The sequence below is a fragment of the Microcaecilia unicolor genome, chromosome 2, assembly GCF_901765095.1.
Source record: "Microcaecilia unicolor chromosome 2, aMicUni1.1, whole genome shotgun sequence".
NCBI classification, from domain to species: Eukaryota; Metazoa; Chordata; class Amphibia; order Gymnophiona; family Siphonopidae; genus Microcaecilia; species Microcaecilia unicolor.
Window position 1 is genome coordinate 339,512,342 of NC_044032.1, and position 17,147 is coordinate 339,529,488.

The 17,147-nt window shown below is 48.0% G+C and overlaps 1 protein-coding gene and 1 long non-coding RNA gene across 2 annotated transcripts in view; one reads left to right on the top strand and one right to left on the bottom strand.

The window, feature by feature from the left end:
* The window catches only part of LOC115463677 (alpha-1,4-N-acetylglucosaminyltransferase-like), a 188,714-nt gene that overhangs the window by 38,837 nt on the left and 132,730 nt on the right, over window positions 1-17,147 (top strand). The window lies entirely within an intron of this gene.
* LOC115463678 lies at window positions 8,414-9,323 on the bottom strand. The gene is made up of 3 exons (XR_003941059.1): window positions 9,244-9,323; window positions 8,786-8,788; window positions 8,414-8,430 (listed from the first exon to the last, which is right to left on the bottom strand). It is a non-coding gene; the product is annotated as an uncharacterized LOC115463678 (long non-coding RNA).

Sequence of the window (17,147 nt, forward strand, 5' to 3'; positions counted from 1 at the left end):
CCTGCCCCCCTCCAGCTGCCCATACCCAGCGATTCTCCTCGCTCCCCTGATTACCTCTGTTGAAGTAGCCGCGTTATTGAAAGCCCTGCCCGTCTCTAGCCTTCCCTTCAAGCTTGTTCCCTCAGAGTCCCGCCCTCGCGGAAAGAGGAAATGACATCAAGGCGGGACTCTGAGGGAACGAACTCACGAAGGGAAGGCTAGAGATGGGCAGGGCTTTCAATGACGCGGCCGGATGGAGGTAATAAAAAAGATTTAAATGCCTCCCCCCAGGGCGGCGCAGGCAAACGAGGGCAGTGATGGGAGGTGAGGTAAACAGGGTGGCTTGTGGCGCCCTCCTGCCATGCTTACCTTGTTTACCGGAGCCGGCTCGCCCTTCAGAACAACCGGCTCGCAAGATGTTAAAAAAAATTTAACAACCGGCTTGCGAGCACACCACTGCATCCATCCCAGAATACTGAGGGAGCTCAGAGAGGATCTAGCAGGTTCTCTTAAAGATGTTTAATAAATCCTTGGAGACAAGAGAGGTTCCATGGGATTGGACAAGAGTGGATGTGGTCCCTTTTCACAAAAGTAGTGATGGAGAAGAAGCGGAAAACTACAGGCCAATAAGCCTCACTTCATTTTTTAGAAACGTAATGGAAGCACTGCTGAAGGAAAAGATAACTAATTTCCTGGAATCCAATGAATTACAAGATCCAAGGCAACATGGTTTTACCAAAGGTAAATCGTGCCAAACAAATTTGATTGAATTCTATGACTAGATGACCAGAGAGTTGGATCAAGGACATGTGCTAGATGTAATCTACTTGGATTTCTGGAAAGCCTTTGACAAGGGTTCCTTACAGAATGAGCTTGAATAAATTTGACAGGCTGAATTTAGGACCCAAAGTGGTGAACTGGATTAGAAATTGGTTGACAGACAGACACCAGAGGGTGGTGGTCAATGGAATTCATTCAGAGGAAGGAAAAGTGAGTAGTGCAGTGCCTCAAGGATCGGTGCTGAGGCCAATTCTGTTCAATACATTTGTGAGTGACGTTGCCTAAGGGCTAAAAGGTAAGGTTTGCCCTTTTGTGGATGATACCAAGATTTGTAACAGAGTGGACACCCCGGAGGGAGTGGAAAACATTAAAAAGGATCTGCAAAAATTAGAAGAATGATGTAATATTTAGCAGTTATAATTTAATGCAAAGAACTGCAGAGTGATGCATTTGGGAAGAAGAAATTCAAGGGAGCCGTATATCTAGGAGGTGAGAGGCTGATAAGCACAGACAGGGAGAGGGACTTTGGGGTGATAGTGTTCAAGGTTCTGAAGGTATAAAAACAGTGTGATAAGGCGGTGGCCATAGCCAGAATGATGCTATGCTGCACTGAGAGAGGCATAACCAGCAGAAAAAAGGAGGTGTTGATACCCCTGTAGTTAAGCCGGGCATACATTTTTTTAAATAAGTAAAATAAATGTCAGTTTTGGAGGCTGTATCTTTCTAAGGGCATAAAAAGACTTGAAGCGGTCCACAGAAAGGCAATAAAAATGGTATGGGGCTTGCACAAAAAGACTTATTCGAAGAGACTGGAAGACCTGAATATGCATAGCCTAGAGGAAAGAAGGGACAGGGGAGATATGATACAGATGTTTAAATACTTAAAAGGTAATAATATAGAAACAGTAGTAAAAAAGGCCTGTTTCTCACACAAATGAAATGGGCGCTAGCAAGGTTATCATGTAATGGTGACAGTGGCGTACCAAGGGGGGGGGGGCGGTGGGGGCGGTCCGCCCCGGGTGTCAGTGGGTGGGGGGGGTGATCCGCTTTGCTCCCGCTGCTCCCACTTTACCTTTAAAAAAAATTTTTGAAGCGTCGTTGCAGGCAGCGCCTTGCATCTGCCCTGCTTGTTGTAAAAGAAGTAAATCTCTTCGCTTCGTTGTCGTCGGGCCTCATTATGTCCCGCCCTCCTCTGAGGTAATTTCCGCGAGGGCGGGACATAGTGAGGCCCGACGACGACGAAGCGAAGAGATTTACTTCTTTTACAACAAGCAGGGCAGACGCAAGGCGCTGCCTGCCACGACGCTTCAAAATTTTCTTTTTTAAAGGTAGGGTGGGAGTAGGAGAGTCGGGTCGGGGTGGGCTCCTCAGATGGGAGAGGGGTGTTGTGGGGGTTCTCACATGGGATGGGGAGGGGAGGGGGTTTTCATATGGGTGAGAAGGGGACTGAGTGGGGAGGGGGTTCTCAGATGGGAGAGGGGTGTTGTGGGGGTTTTCATATGGGAGAAGGGGACTGAGTGGGGAAGGGGTTTTCAGATGGGAGAGGGGTGTTGTGGGGGTTCTCACATGGGGAGGGGAGGGGGTTTTCATATGGGAGAAGGGGACTGAGTGGGGAGGGGGTTCTCAGATGGGAGAGGGGTGTTGTGGGGATTCTCAGATGGGAGAGGGGTGTTGTGGGGGTTCTCACATGGGGAGGGGAGGGGGTTTTCAGATGGGAGAAGGGGACTGAGTGGGGAGGGGGTTCTCAGATGGGAGAGGGGTGTTGTGGGGGTTCTCACATGGGATGGGGAGGGGAGGGGGTTTTCATATGGGCGAGAAGGGGACTGAGTGGGGAGGGGGTTCTCAGATGGGAGAGGGGTGTTGTGGGGGTTTTCATATGGGAGAAGGGGACTGAGTGGGGAGGGGGTTTTCAGATGGGAGAGGGGTGTTGTGGGGGTTCTCACATGGGGAGGGGAGGGGGTTTTCATATGGGAGAAGGGGACTGAGTGGGGAGGGGGTTCTCAGATGGGAGAGGGGTGTTGTGGGGGTTCTCACATGGGGAGGGGAGGGGGTTTTCAGATGGGAGAAGGGGAGGGGGTTCTCAGATGGGAGAGGGGTGTTGTGGGGGTTCTCACATGGGGAGGGGAGGGGTTTTCAGATGGGAGAAGGGGACTGAGTGGGGAGGGGGTTCTCAGATGGGAGAGGGGTGTTGTGGGGGTTCTCACATGGGGAGGGGAGGGGAGGGGGTTTTCAGATGGGAGAAGGGGACTGAGTGGGGAGGGGGTTCTCAGATGGGAGAGGGGTGTTGTGGGGGTTCTCAGATGGGGAGGGGAGGAGGTTTTTATATGGGAGAAGGGGACTGGGGTGGGGAGGGGGTTCTCAGATGGGAGAGGGGTGTTGTGGGGGTTCTTAGATGGGGAGGGGGGTTTCAGATGGGAGAAGGGGACTGGAGTGGGGAGGGGTTTCTAGATGGGAGAAGGGGACTGGGGTGGGGAGGGGGGTTCTCAGATGGGAGAGGAGAGGGGTGTTCTGGGGATTCTCAAATGGGAGAAGGACTGGGGTGGGGTGGGGGTTCTCAGATGGGAGAAGGGGACTGGGGTGGGGGTTCTCAGATGGGGTGGGGGTTCTCAAATGGGAGAAGGAGGCTAGAACTGGGGTCTGAGAAGGGGTCATGATGGGAAATGGGGCATGCCTGGGTCAGGTGGGAGAATAGGTCGGGCTGAATAGGGGGGCAAGGCATGTGGATGAAGGGGGCTGAAACTGGGGGCTGAAAGGAGGGTAGGTGGGATAAGGGGGCTAATACTGGGACTGGGGGCTAAAAGGCGGCAGGGGCTGAAATTGTGGGGACTAGGGGCTGAAAAGGAGACAGGGAGAAGTGGCTGGGGCTGAAGCTCAGGACTGGTGAGAGAAAAGGGCTGGGGTTGAAACTGGGGGATAAAAAGAGGACAGGGAGAAGTGGCTGGGGGCTAAAGCTCGGGACTGGTGGGAGAAAAGGGCTGGGGCTGAAACTGGGGACTGGTGGGATAGTGGGGCTAGAACTGGGGGCTGAAAAAAAGGGGCAGAGAGAGGGGACAGATCCTGGATGGAAGGGGGAGGAGAGGGAGGGCAGACCCTGGATGGATGGGAGAGGGAGGGCAAATGATGGATTGAAGGGGCAGAGAGAAAGGGCAGCCAGTGAATGGAAGGGGGAGAGAGAGAGGGCAGACAGGGGCAGATGGTGGATGGAAGGGGCAGAGATAGAGGGCAGATGTAGATGGAAGACGCAGGGAGAGAGGGCAGACATTGGATGGAGGGGACAGCAGAGAGGGCAGACACTGGATGGCAGAGAGAGAACAAAGACAGATGCTGGATGGAAGGAAGACAGTGAAAAGAAGATGAGGAAAGCAGAAACCAGAGACAACAAACTGTAAATAAAATATATATATATACAGTATATATATTTTTTTGCTTTAGGATAAAGTAGTATTGTAGCTGTGTTAATGTTTATAATAGAACATGTAAATAAGGTAATCTTTTTATTGGACTAATTTTAATACATTTTGGCTAACTTTCGGAGAACAAAACCCCCTTCCGCAGGTCCGGATATGATATTGTAACAGCACTATACTGTATTGACCTGAGGAAGGATGTTTTGGCCTCTGAAAGCTAAATGTATTAGTCCAATAAAATGGTATTATTTTATTTTCTATATTTGTTTTATTTCTATTTGTTAATTTGTAAAGTGGTGATTGGTACTTGTTAGTTTTTTCAAATTTACATCTGCTGTCTTTATATTTTGCACAGTACTAGGGGACATTTTCTGTTTCTGTGGTGTTGCATTGTATGCAGAGTCTGGCATCTTGGGGGTTCAGTTTCATTTTTGTCTAAATAGAAAGGTTATTATTGCTTATTCTATAGTGGATTAGGGTGTATCTGTGTTTGTGAAAAAGACATGGCTTTCGGTTGGCATTGACTGTGTAAGATGGACGATCTGTGTTATTCTGCCTGGTTTCATTTTACAGTAGGTGAATTGATGTTCTAGTGCTCACTGTAGTGTTTAAGATGCTTTCCTTTTCCTTGTGTGACTTGTAGAAATTACTGCTTATGGTATGCTAGAATTGCTCTATAGGTCCTGAGTGTTTTGTATTCTCAGCATGCCTAGTACTAGATTTTGGAGGGGGGGTGTTAAAAAATGACCGGCCCCGGGTGTCAACTACCCTAGGTACGCCACTGAATGGTGATTATGTTTTTAAGGGAACCGTTAGGAAAAATGTTCTATTATGATAAGTAATAATTGGGAAGGGTGTATAATGAGTAATATGCTCCAGGGGTATGAGATACGGATTGTTTTATCTATGTTTTTTTTTGTTTTCATCTTTCTTTTTTTGTGATTTTTATTTATAGTATTTTTTAAAAGAGAAAGAGTACGCAGACTCCATCCATATCCAGCATTTCTCCTCTCTTCCCTCCCCTCAATCTATGTCCATCATTTCTCCTCTTTTCCCTATCCTCCATCCATGTGCATCTCCTTCCTGACTTCCCTTCCCTCCATCCATCCATGTCCAGCAACTCTCCATTCTCCCCTACCCTCTCCTCCATCCACCCATATCCACCAAATTTCCTCTCTCCCCTGCCCCCATTCATCCATCCATGTCCATCAGTTCTCCTCTCTCCCCTGCCCTCCCCTCCATCCATCCATGTCCAGCAACTCTCCATTCTCCCCTGCCCTCACCTCCATCCATCCAACCATATCCAGCAAATTTGTTTTCTCCCCTGCCCCCTCCATCCATCCATGTCCAGCAATTCTCCTCTCTCCCCTGCCCTCCCCTCCATCCATCCATGTCCAACAATTCTCCTCTCTTCCCTGCCCTCCCCTCTTATCCTGTCCAGCGATCTCTTCTCTCCCCCTGCCCTCCCATCCATGTCCAGCGATTCTCCCTGCCCTCCCTGACAGCCCTTTTCTCCGTTCCTTATCCCCCCCTCCCGCGCATTTAACCCTTTTACTTTCAGGCGCAGCGACGGCAGTGAAGAGGACAACACAGCTTCTCCCTTCCCTCACACAGTGTCCCGCTCTCGCGGAAACAGGAAATGCATCATCGCAGAAGGTGGGACACTGTGTGAGGGAAGGGAGAAGCTGGAGGCGAGCCCCTGCATTTGAGGGGGCAGCAGCCAGGGGAAAGTCAGCCTCTTATACGGGGCACCTATGGTGCTCCACCCAGGAAGGTTGCAGCTCTCTGCAGCACCTAATGAGGTCACTGGTACCATTAGTCATGTGCTCCGCCCAGGAAGGTCGAAGTCCCCTGCCCCTCCTGATGATGTCACCAGTATAGTTGGGCATGTGCTCCGCCCAGGTAGGTCGCAGCCCTCTGCACTACCTGATGACATCAGCAGCATTACAGCACCACTGTTTTCTCTTCCTGCTGGTGAGCAGCGGTATTTCACGCAGGCTCCCAAAGGTAATACACTATCTATGGGCCAACACTCACAGATCATGAAGATACTTCACACCATGATTAAGCCTTTTAAAGAATCTTTGAAGGTATCGATACACACTCACCTGGACACAGTGCATGAACTTTTTCTATCCTTACAAGTCCATTCTGACTCAGATAAACGGGCTTTACTTAAATGGATGTTTGATGAAGAGTGCCAGGCTTATTTAAAGGCTGTTTTGGCTGCCAGCCCTGACTTGTTTACTGTAGAACAAGCTTTAAAGAAGTGCTATGGCCGTTTTGCCGATTCAACAGAGGCTAAGCGTGCAGCATTTATGATGCATTGTGGTCCAAATGAGAGTCCGCGCGAATGGGCCTATCGCCTGAAGCAAGCATTTAACCAGGGGGGCACAGCCCCAGATGCCAAAGATCTTGAATTTGGTGACTATAGAAATCTTTTTGTAAAAGGTCTGCCTGACTGATTGAAAATTCCTTTGGCTGCAAAACATAATGCACCTTTTTCCAGCCTTCTCCGGCAGGCTGAAGATATTTTTGATATCTGTCGCGCGCAGCCCGTTGCGGCTGCTCCCAAATTTGCTTCTAAAAATCACCCAAAGTTGGCTCCACCCAGTGTTTGTGCGGTCCAATCTACGCTTTCTCTGGAAAACAAGGTGTCAAGTCCTTCTACACAGTCCAGGGTTGGCAATACTCAGTCTCACCAGCCACGTGGCACAGCACCTCCTACTGCGTGGGAGGGCCAAAAACACCCGAAAAAGAAGTGTTTTAATCAGAGGAAGTGGGCTGTGGAGAAGATCCGGGCCCTAGAAGCACAGATTGACCAACTGCTGGCAAAACATCAGGTTGCAGATCCTGATTCTTCACCAAAGCCATCATCTCCGCAGCAGAAAGGAAGCAACTTACAGAAGACTAGGGAGAAGACTCCCGGTCAGACCACTGTGACTGGGCCTAGTGTCAACTCCGTTGAGGCAGCACCTTCATTCTCTTCAGAGGAAGAACTGGCATGACTAGAATCGGCCCATCCTTCACCAACCATTGTGTCCGCAGTTCACGTGGATGCTCTGTCTTCCGTCAGTGCGGAGTCCTCCGTGACCAATGCTGATGCCCAGCCCTCGAACCCGGAAGGGCCTCTGTTATCCGACTCAATCAAGGAAAACATTATTTTCTAGGTAAACTTACTCCTAAAGGTTTCAGATATACCTTAGATCTGTTGATTCAACAGCAATTTTCCTGTCAGGGTCTACTGGATACAGCCTCTGAGGTGACTTTGATTACCAAGGGCCTGTTTCAGAAACTTGAGGCATTTCTAGGGGAGGATCAGGATGCCCTACGTGTCACTCCATGCGACTTGTCACTGGTGGCCTATGGCAACCAGAGCATCGGTACTGTGGGACAGGTTTGGATCTCTTTGCAGCTCGGCGAGATGACTGTCAAACATCCTGCCATCATTACTACCAGTGTTGGTGAAGAAGTTTTGTTGGGAATGATCTTTTGAAGAGATTGCGGCCTAGTTTGGATTATGTCCAAGAAGTTATCTGGTCCCAAGTCACACATCCCATAAAGTCAAGCACTTGAGCAGAGTCGGTGGTTCAGCTCCGTGGAGCTTAGGGATACCTCTATTCAAATTAATTTTCAGAATTCAGAAGACCCTCACACCTGGGAGCTCCAGTTGTGTGGTGCACCGGGGGGGGGGGGGGGGGGGGGAAGAACAGCATGGTGAAGTAATCCAAGTCCCAATAGATCGGATTGCTGACGTTGTTCTACATGATGATAATTTGGAGATTGTTATGAATGACTCGCCTACTGCAGGTGACTCGCCAGATGCTGCTGCCGACATATCACAGGAGGCCTCTTCTTCCATGTTCAGTCCTGATCCGCATCCTCGCAAGTTGACTGCCATCCACCAGAAGGATGATGCTTACACCATCACCGTCCAGATAGCTGACATCCAAACACTTCAGTCCACTTTGCTGTTGCCTAGCAATGTTTCCTTCATCAGTGAAAATCTGTTTTACCGTCTTCGCAAGTCTGTACAACTTCCTTTCAGTAAGTGTCCCTCCACTTCTGTGCAAGTACCTGGACAAGGTGCCAAGCCGCTTGTGGGACTGTGCAGCCTTCTTCTGACTGTGGGACAGAAGTCTTTCACCCACCACTTCTCTATTGTCAAAGGCTTACAGCAGCCCTTATGTTTGGGCTCCGATTGCCTTGTACTGTACGATTGGGAGTTTATGTGGATCTGGTGAACTTTGTCTTGTGGAGTAGACTTGATGGCTGTCACATCTGTGCTCACCTCGCCCTCTGGTGGCCAGAACCGGTGGCTGCTGTGGACTGTCACCTGTTCCAGATTTCAGCCCAGTCCGGTCCGGATCTTCTGGGCTGCCAGACTTGCTTGCTTGGATTGAACCTACACAGCACCCGTAGTTTCCTGGTGATGGTTGCAGCTGAGCTCCAGGTGCTGCTGGGCTTATTAGCCATTCTGAAACCTTGCTGCTTTGCCTTTGCACTGCGTCTAAGGCCCTGGTATGTTGGTGCTTGTTGCACTTCTGCTAGTCCGGTTGTTTGACTGAGATTCTTGCCTGTTTCTAGTTAGTCTGTGTTTAGTTTAGTTTAGGTTTTACTTGCTTTCCTTGCCTGGTTTCTTGTTTGTAATTCTGTGTTTAGTTTCTGTTTGTCTGTGTTCTGGCTTTGGGGCTGCTTGCCGCTCTTAGTTCTGTGTCTTGTTAGTCAGTGTTTGTTCCCTGTTTTGTGGCTGTTCTGCAGCTTTCTGTTCTGCCCTTTAGCTTTCCCTTCCTTGCCCACTCTCTTGCCTGGCTGCCCATGTTCCTCCCTTTCCCCTTTGACCCTCAGTCCCTGTGCTGCCTTGCTGTTATCCAGTCCTGCCCTGTCCAGCAAGTCCTGCCGGCCACCTGAAGCCCAGAGCTCAACTCTGGGTGAAAAGTGGCCAAGTGCAGGTGAAGCCTAACTGCTTGCCTGAGATTTGCCCTATTTCTTGCGTGGGGTGGTTTTGCCTGCCACTGCCACTCCTCGGCAGTGGCCCAAGGGCTCACAACCTAGTTTCCAGTTTTGTAAACGTGACAATGGCAGCCCAGTGGAATCTGACTCTACACCTGTTTGCCTGAAGTCTGGACAGACCATACCCCAGGTCTGTGAAGTTGTCTGTGATAAAGATATGACCATTCCGGCAAGAGTAAGGGATTTTTCTTTATCTAGGGAAACCCAAAAGCGACGTAAGTCATTTCTTGCTTTGCGCCCAAGGGTAATAGCCCTGGGAGCAAATTTTCTCTTGAAATTTCCTTGTGTGTGTAGGATTTTACTCCACACTAAGCAATATCAATTTTTTGAACCTAATCAGTTGGATAATTTTCTTAAAAGTAAAGAGAGTGTTGTTGTGAGACTTTAGACCTGAATGTAACACTGTATAGCAATTTGGAGTGAGTCCACAGGGCAAGGCGCAGTCTTTGATTTAAATAGATCTGTTTAAAAGCATGGGGTTTTTTTTTCATAGCTTGATAATTTTCTAATTCTTGGATCATTTCTTGTTAAAATTGTGGACGATGGAATATGTTAATTTTTCCTTTTTTTTATTTCCTCATGATATTTCATAAATTGTGTATTATTAAAAAAAAAAAAAAAAAGAGTAAGGGATTTTTCCATCAAGCTCCGTCTTGCCCATGGACAGCGTCTGTTGGACAAAGTGGTGTTCTTCAACCCACATTCTCATCTTCATGATCTACGGTTGTCCACCAGTGTTCTGCCATGTTTGGAGGTGACTGGTACTTCTTTTCACTTGTTGGTCACCAATCCGCAGTCAGCTGAAGTTGTTGTGTCTGCAGGAGACCCTTTTGGATTTTTGGTAGGCTAGTCTTTTCCTGATGTCGAGGTAAGTTTGCCTATTATTGGCAGGCTGCCTTCCTCTTGGAACACCTGCCAGGGGGGAGGGAGACAACTGAATGTCTATTTACCTCTCCCAGAGGCCTCATATCTCTATAGTTTGTTTGGCCATATGATGCAACGTGTTCACAAGTGCAGTTGGAAGACGACTGCTTGATCTTGTCTAGGAAGAGTTCTTTACTCCAGAGGTCTAGAGTGGTAAATTCGGTTGAAACTTCATCTCTGCAGGAGGAAATTGAAGAGCAAGTGGAAATTACATCCAACAAGTCTTTCTCAGAGTTTGAGGCAATGGTGAAAGATCAAGTGGAACAGGCTGATGCTTATACTACTGATACAGAGAAGGTGCTAAATCGCGACAGGATTGTGAAAAATTACAAGAGGACCTTACAAGACTGGGAGACTGGGCGGCTAAATGGCAGATGACGTTTAATGTGAGCAAGTGCAAGGTGATGCATGTGGGAAAAAAGAACCCGAATTATAGCTACGTCATGCAAGGTTCCACGTTAGGAGTTACGGACCAAGAAAGGGATCTGGGTGTCGTCGTCGATAACACACTGAAACCTTCTGCTCAGTGTGCTGCTGCAGCTAAGAAAGCGAATAGAATGTTGGGTATTATTAGGAAAGGTATGGAAAACAGGTATGAGGATGTTATAATGCCGTTGTATCGCTCCATGGTGCGACCGCACCTTGAGTATTGTGTTCAATTCTGGTCGCCGCATCTCAAGAAAGATATAGTGGAATTGGAAAAGGTGCAGCGAAGGGCGACTAAAATGATAGCGGGGATGGGACGACTTCCCTATGAAGAAAGATTAAGGAGGCTAGGGCTATTCAGCTTGGAGAAGAGACGGCTGAGGGGAGACATGATAGAGGTATATAAAATAATGAGTGGAGTGGAACAGGTGGATGTGAAGCGTCTGTTCACGCTTTCCAAAAATACTAGGACTAGAGGACATGCGATGAAACTACAGTGTAGTAAATTTAAAACAAATCGGAGAAAATTTTTCTTCACCCAACGTATAATTAAACTCTGGAATTTGTTGCCGGAGAAAGTGGTGAAGGCAGTTAGCTTAGCAGAGTTTAAAAAGGGGTTGGACGGTTTCCCAAAGGACAAGTCCATAAACCGCTACTAAATGGATTTGGGAAAAATCCACAATTCCAGGAATAACATGTATAGAATGTTTGTACGTTTAGGAAGCTTGCCAGGTGCCCTTGGCCTGGATTGGCCGCTATCGTGGACAGGATGCTGGGCTCGATGGACCCTTGGTCTTTTCCCAGTATGGCATTACTTACGTACTTATGTGCAGTTGACTGAGTTGCTGTATAAATACAAGGACCTTTTTGCTGTAGACTCATATGATTGTGGGCTCACACAGGGCCGTGCCTAGGGTCTCTGGTGCCCCCTGCAGACTATCAGTTGGCACCCCCCCCCCATGTGGCACAAGATGCAAAGGAAATAGGAGCTGAAAGATGGAGTGCATCTTTGTAGGATTGCTGAACAAATAGAGGGTTTACAACCACTTTGCTTTTCGTGCTTTCATGTTCACGAAATTAGTAATTAAATCTTTGATATCTAACTGGGCACATACATCATTCTCAATAGCAATCATGGCGAGGCTTACAAGCCTTTCTTGCGAAATACTTGATCGCAAATAATCGGTTCAAGATCCTCTGCATGCGTCTGACGTCAGACGCACGCAGAGAAACTTGGACACAAAATCATTGAAGAAGCAACCCACTGGGGGTTGGGGTCCCCAGTCAGCACAGGTACTGGACAGCGGCGGGGGATGGTTTTCACCGAGAAGGGGGGTAGACTGGGTCGTGGAAAGGTGGGGGTGAAAAAGGAGGGACGGCAGAGTCTGGAACAGCGAGGGAGTGAGGGTGGGGGATGGCCTTTCTAGCGCCCATTTCCTTCCCTTTTGAAACGGGCATTTTTTACTAGTTTTTTAATGATTTTTAACCATGAAAATGGTCGCTCACCACTTGCCACACTGACAGGAATTGTCAGCAATATTTTTAGAAACAAATTGCTATACATTGCAAAATAAGATAGCAGCTGTAAATTCTCAAAGTGGACATATTCCAAACACTAAAATGAAAATAAAATGATTTTTCTCTACCTTTGGTGACTTTCTTTTTCTGATCATTGATAAGTCTCTGACTCTAAAGTTTAGCAATTTCATTAAAGCAAAATATATTTTCACATATCACAGACTTTTCCTATCCAAGGAGAATCTTTTCTATCCTTCCTATCCCCGGAGGGAGTGGAAAACATGAAAAAGTATCTGAAAAAGCTAGAATGGTCTAAGGTTTGGCAATTAAAATTCAATGCGAAGAAATGCAAAGTGATGCACTTAGGGAGTAGAAATCCAAGAGAGGCGTATGTGTTAGGCGGTGAGAGTCTGCTAGGTACGGATGGGGAGAGGGATCTTTGGGTGATAGTATCTGAGGATCTGAAGGCGATGAAACAGTGTGACAAGGCGGTGACCGTAGCTAGAAGGTTACTAGGCTGTATAGAGAGAGGTGTGACCAGCAGAAGAAAAGAGGTGTTGATGCCCCTGTACAAGTCGTTGGTGAGGCCCCACCTGGAGTATTGTGTTCAGTTTTGGAGGCTGTATCTTGCTAAGGATGTAAAAAGAATTGAAGCGGTGCAAAGAAAAGCTACGAGGATGGTATGGGATTTGCGTTACAAGACGTATGAGGAGAGACTTGCGGACCTGAATATGTATACCCTGGAGGAAAGGAGAAACAGGGGTGATATGATACAGACGTTCAAATATTTGAAAGGTATTAATCAGCAAACAAACCTTTTCCGGAGATGGGAAGGTGGTAGAACGAGAGGGCATGAAATGAGATTGAATGGGGGCAGACTCAAGAAGAATGTCAGGAAGTATTTTTTCACGGAGAGGGTGGTGGATACTTGGAATGGCCTCCCGCGGGAGGTGGTGGAGATGAAAACGGTAACGGAATTCAAACATGCATGGGATAAACATAAAGGAATCCTGTGCAGAAGGAATGGATCCTCAGGAGCTTAGCCTAGAATGGGTGGCAAAGCTGGTGGTTGGGAGGCGGGGCTAGTGCTGGGCAGACTTATACGGTCTGTGCCTGGGCTGGTGGTTGGGAGGCGGGACTACTGCTGGGCAGACTTATACGGTCTGTGCTGGGGCTGGTGGTTGGGCAGCGGGGATAGTGCTGGGCAGACTTATATGGTCTATGCCAGAGCCGGTGGTGGGAGGCAGGGATAGTGCTGGGCAGACTTATACGGTCTGTGCTAGAGCTGGTGGTGGGAGGCGGGACTGGTAGTTGGGAGGTGGGGATAGTGCTGGGCAGACTTATATGGTCTGTGCCAGAGCTGGTGGTGGGAGGCGGGACTGGTAGTTGGGAGGCGAGGATAGTGCTGGGCAGACTTATATGGTCTATGCCAGAGCTGGTGGTGGGAGGTGGGACTGGTAGTTGGGAGGCATGGATAGTGCTGGGCAGACTTATACAGTCTGTGCCAGAGCTGGTGGAGGGAGGCGGCGTTGGTGGTTGGGAGGCGGGGATAGGGCTGGCTAGACTTATACAGTCTGTGCACTGAAAAGGACAGTACAAATAAAGTAGCACATATGAATTTATCTTCTTGGGCAGACTGGATGGACCGTGCAGGTCTTTTTCTGCCGTCATCTACTATGTTTACTATGTTTTATATAAAAACAAACACCAAAAAAAACAATCAGATTTTCACTTACCAGCTCTTCTACACTACACGTCAGCTAAACTTCCTCTTTTGAAACTACTGTTGGAACCACCAAAAATGGCTTTTAGCTGTAGATATCCGGTTACCTGATAATTATGCACACATCATTGCAGTCATGCCCTCCTCTCGGTGTACAAACTCAGAAAAAAAATAAACAACTTTGAACCACTTACAGATTTTAACAATTACACTATTTAGTTTTTATTTCTCCCCAGTCTCACTTGCACATCTCCCTCCAAACCTGGCTGTTCTCTTTAATTTGAATGTTGTTCAAGCTCACCCTGAATGAGGAGTTCTTCCCACACCAAAAACATATATAGCACTGGTTGTATTCTTTCAAACAACTTCAGCAGAGCCTGCCTGCCTCAGTGAGCACTGCGGTCGAAGAGAGGAGGGCAGGGGAGAGAGGAGAATCACAGCTTCAGGTAAAACATTTTGCAAGTGAGCTGACCTCAGGAAAAAGGTGCCAGTAGGCGCCCTCCAGAGGTCGGCACCCCCCTGCGGTGCTTACCACGCTTACTGTGTTGGCACGGCCCCGGGCTCACAGACCTGTATGTCACCAGAGTTCCTACGGAGCCAAACAGCAAGCCTGTCTTTGTGCGCCAGTATAAGATTCCATTGGCTTCCTACGAATCCGTGCAAGAGATTCTCAACACTTTGGAGGCCAGGGGCATCATTAGGCAATGCAACAGCACTTACAACTCCCCTCTGTGGCCCATTTTGTAGAAGAGCAACAGTTGGAGAATCGCACTGGATTACTGTCAGCTGAATAAGCGCGTACCTTTATCCAGGTGGCCTATGGCTCCTCTGGAACAGAATCTTGCTACCATCAAAGGGGCTAAGTATTTCACCAGCTTGGATTTGGCATCAGGGTTTTGGACAGTACCTGTACATCCACATGATCAGTACAAACTGGCTTTCACGTTTGGGAAGATACAGTATACGTGGAACAGAACACCCTTTGGTTTCTCAATTCCCCGGCTGAATTCAACATCTTCCTACACAAAGCACTTCCAGATGCCGAAGCTCGAGGAACTGTGGTCTATGTGGATGATATTCTCATCAAAAGTCCTACTTTTCAAGAACACCTGGCAGAGATTGAACATGTTTTCTTACAGTTGACAGATGCCGGAGCAAAACTAACACTGGCCAAAGGACAATGGTGCAGGAACTCGCTGAATTACCAAGGGTACGAAATTTCTGCTGAGGGTCTGCGACCTCAGAAGAAGCGAGTGCAGGCCTTACAACAGCTGAAACAACCCACCAATCTCACAGAACTTCGTTCCTTTTTGGGAATATGCAATTACTCCCGACAGTTCATAGATGAATATGCGGAGATCACCCGACTCTTGGTCAAATTATTGAAGAATGATGTGCCCTAGACTTGGGGTCTTGAGCAGGAATCTGCTATGCAGGAGCTGAAGGATCAGCTTAGCCGCTTTCCATGTTTTGCGTACCCTGAGGGGGGTCGTGAGTTCTATGTTGACTTGGGATACTCCAGTCACTCCATGAGCGCTGTCTTGTATCAGAAATATGATTTTGATAAGCGGGTCATGGCCTATGCTAGCAAAGTCCTATCCGATATGGAAAAGAAGTATTCAGATTGCGAGAAAGCACTTTGGTCCACTGTTTGGGCTCTGCAACATTTCAGGAGTTATATCCAAGGCGAGAAGCTAATCGTGGAGACTTGTCATCAACCCATCAGTTTCCTGGGTAGCGACCGAATCAAATCTGGTCGGGTGTCCAACAGCAGGATAGTCTCCTGGACATTGGCTCTTCAAGGATGGCTTTTAGAGGTAAGGTATGCTCAGAAACATTGTAATGTAGTCGCCCAAAGTATGGTTGACCTGCATGGCTGTGCAGGACATGATTCCCTTGCAGGTATTCCTGAAACAGATGTTCCACCGCACGAGAAAGAACCCCATCGACACCATCTGTACGATGAGAAGATGTGTGCAACAATGCCTAAGGTATATGTGGATGGTTGTGCCTTCCACCGGGAAAAGACCATGAGTTGGTTGCAGGTGTGGGAGTTGTATGGAATCCAACCATTCCTGAAGAGACTTTGAAGCACAGCTTAGGTTCACAGACGAACCAGTATGCTGAGATTGTTGCAGCTTTGGTGGCGATACAGTCTGCAGTTCAGAAAGGAATTCGGGAATTAGTCATATGCCCAGATTCAGATTATGTGAGACAGAACTTTGTATCTCATCTACCCAACTGGAAGCAGAACAACATGTTAAACTCTAAAGGAAAACCGGTACATCATGGAAATTTGATTCTGGCCTTAGATCAACTGGTACGGGAGCATGACATGACCATCTATTGGAAGAAGGTCAAGGGTCATGCAAAAGTGGATAGTCCTGACAAGATAGGGAACGACTTGGCAGACCTACTTGCCAAGGAAGGTGCGCTCAAAGGAGAATTATGGCAGTTCTGAGTCTGAGACACTGGCCGTGCATGCTGTCACTCGACAACATACGAAACAGTTGAGTGTTCCAATGGTGCAGTGACGTCCCATCATTTGATCTTGTCACGGCTCAGAAAGCAGATCCAGTAGTTGGCCAATTTTATGAGTACATCCAGAATCCGCAAGCACATCCTTTGTCAAAAGAGGAGAGTCAAGCTGAAGAACTGATGATACTCTATACATCCCGAGGGAAGTTTAAGCTCCATCAGGACCTGCTTATTCGGATGAGTAAGCATGGCATTGAGCAATGAGTTGTACCTCAGGCATATCGGGGCATTATGTTACAACATGCTCATGATGAACCATGTGCAGGGCATCGAGGTGAAGACATCACCTATGAGACCTTGAAGCAAGTGGCTTATTGGACCCACATGCGTCAAGATGTGCAGCTGTATTCTCGAGGTTGTTTGACCTGTTGTCGTTTCCAGCCATCTTCACCATCACATCGAGCACCACTCAGGAAGAGGGGTATTGCTATGCCCTGGTCAGATATCCAGATTGATTGGATTGGCCCTGTGTTTCGATCCACCCGTGGCAATAAGTAAATGCTTACTGTCACCTGCCTGTTCACCAAGTGGTTGGAGTGCATACCTGCTCCCAATTGTACCGCAGGAACAACGGCTACCCTACTACTGAATCACGTGTTCAGCAGGTGGGGTCTGCCCATGCGAGTGGATTCAGACCAAGGATCCCAATTTACTGCAGAAGTAATCCAACACATGTGGAAAATGCTTGGAGTGAAGAGTAAATTGCACATTGCCTACAGGCCTTAGTCCTTGGGACAAGTGGAAAGAGCTAATCGTACCATCATCAGCATCCTGAAGAAGTATGTGTCATCTTCAGGTAAGGATTGGGACATGAAGTTACCATCGGTCCTCATGGCTAT